The 2379-nt window shown below is 42.1% G+C and overlaps 1 non-coding gene and 1 pseudogene across 1 annotated transcript; both read right to left on the reverse strand.

Annotated features, from left to right (window-relative positions):
• Positions 1-239: 239 nt before the first annotated feature.
• Positions 240-346, reverse strand: LOC118154931 (U6 spliceosomal RNA). Its single transcript, XR_004745185.1, has one exon. It is a non-coding gene; the product is annotated as a U6 spliceosomal RNA (small nuclear RNA).
• A 48-nt stretch (positions 347-394) lies between these two features.
• Positions 395-467, reverse strand: LOC144576850 (U4 spliceosomal RNA; annotated as a pseudogene).
• Between the last annotated feature and the right edge of the window lie 1912 nt (positions 468-2379).

The following is a 2379-nucleotide window of genomic DNA, read 5'->3' on the forward strand; positions in this document are numbered from 1 at the left end:
TTCGCTTTGTCGAAGTGTTGCAGTATTTGGAGACTCCTTTATGGCTAACAAATGGCTCCTATTTTAATTTTGAATTGGGCACTCTAGGGAGGGAGATTTCCACCCTCCATAATCTTACGGTGAAGAGTAGAGATCCACGAAGCCCATTCCTTCTTTCATGACACCCAGCCCTGGAGTCTGAGTCTCCCATGTTTATAGAAAAACACCAATCATGGGTGACTTGGAAACTCCATTTTATGTTTTTATTTTTATTTTTCACAGATTTGTGTGCCGTCCTCATGCAAAGGCCATGCTAATTTTCTCTGTATCATTCTAATTTTTGTATATGTGCTGCTGAAGCAAGCGCTATTTTATTTTTTTTACTTGAATGAGATAAGGTTTATTTTGTTTCATCGTGTAATTTCAATTAGCAATAATTGCACCTCGGACAAACTTCATTGGCTATGATACTGCCACTGCACAAAGCTCATCATCGTGTAATTTCAAAGGAATTACTAGTTTATCAAATTTTAAGCAACATACTATTAGGAAAATAATGTCAAAAGTGTCTTTCTCTTTGCCACATCAGATAAGAAGAAGGGATAAATTTTCTAAATCTGAAAACATACAGAGGAAAGTCTGAACAAATTCACTTTTGATGCTGAAGCCTTTATAGAATGAGGGGACTGGGCAAGGTGCGGTGGCTCACGCCTGTAATCTCAGCACTTTGGAAGGCCGAGGCAGGCAGATCACGAGGTCAAGAGATTGAGACCATCCTGGCCAACATGATAAAACCCCGTCTCTACTAAAAAATACAAAAATTAGCTGCACGTGGTGGTGCATGCCTGTAGTCCCAGCTACTAGGGAGGCAGAGGCAGAAGAATTGCCTGAACCCAGAAGGCGGAGGTTGCGGTGAGCCGAGATTGCACCATTGCACTCCAGCCTGACACCTGGTGACAGAGCAAGACTGTCTCAAAAAAAAAAAAAAAAATGAGGGGACTTTTCTAAGATGAGAATGTGAAGAAGATAATATGAATGGATTAAATGGCTTTCCAGGAGGTTCCTCTTCTATGATCCTTTACTATTCTGACCTTGCCAATTCGTAGCCCTGAATAAGCACAAACAGGCCATGTACAGTGGTTCATGCCTGTAATCCATCTCAGCACTTAGGAAGGAGAAGGTGGGAGAATTGCTTGAGACGGGAGAATTGCTCAAGACTAGTGTGAACAACATGTGAAACCCATGTCTCTACAAAAAAAGTAATTAAAAAATTAGCCTGGCATGATGGCACACACCTGTGGTTTCAGCTACTTGGGAGGTTGATATGGGAGGAGGATCACCTGAGCCTGGGAGGTCGCGGCTACAATGAGCCGTGATTACACCACTGCACTCCAGCCTGGGCGACACAGCAACAACCTGTCTGAAAATAAATAAATAAATAAATAAATGAAAACACAAACACCGTCTCCTTTGTTCTTCATCATGGGCTGCTGTGCTTGGCTACGGAAATTGGTATTCCATTGCGTAACTCAGCTGCAATGTTGCTCACGAGTCTTCTTACTCACAAGGCTTCCTTGTTGATGTCCTGTTCCCAATCAGACCACACCTGGTATCATATGCAATTCTGGAGCCACATATCCAGAGCGAGATTGAGACAAGCTGAAGCACGTGCAGAAGCTTCGAAACTCATCCTGCGCCTTGTGAGCAGTTCTTGAAAGAAAGTTCGATGTCTGGTTTGAAGAACAGTAGAGCTGATTTCTGAAGTCCAATTCAGGAGGTTCCAAGAAATAGAACTTTGACTAATTGGCCAGAACTGCAGAGAGAAGGATTCAAGGGTCAGTGCAAGGAAGCACCTTGTACGAGTTCTCCAAAAATAGAATGGGCTCCCTCTGCAGAGAGCTCCCTTCACTGGGGCTGATTATGCCCAAGTCTAATCTGTTACAGGTGACTGAACTAGAATGCTGGGATCCCAGGTAACCAAGAGGGCCTATTATTCTGTGTTGTAGCTTTCAAATTTATTTAAAAAATGTTTTCTCATTGCATTATGTACAACCGATACACTCATGATGATTAAAACTGAGCTTTTTCCAGGGAAGAGGATATGAAGGGGAACAAAAAGATAATTACTGCATGGTATTAGAAGAGCCATACTTAAAAGAGTGTCTAAGAGCACAAAAGAGGACGTGACTACTGAAGACATCAGAGTTTTAAGCCCACTCTTGTAGAATTAAGCCAGTTTGTTCATAATCAAGAAGAAGCAAGTGCAGTCATTTCAGAAAAGGGTGTGGAGGTTCCTCAAAAAACTAAAAATAGAATTACCATACGGCTCAGCAATTCTGCTTCCGGGTACATATCCAAAGGAACTGGAATTGGAACATTCAAGATATCAGCACACCTCTG

The sequence above is a fragment of the Callithrix jacchus genome, chromosome 6 (assembly GCF_049354715.1).
Source record: "Callithrix jacchus isolate 240 chromosome 6, calJac240_pri, whole genome shotgun sequence".
NCBI lineage: Eukaryota > Metazoa > Chordata > Mammalia > Primates > Cebidae > Callithrix > Callithrix jacchus.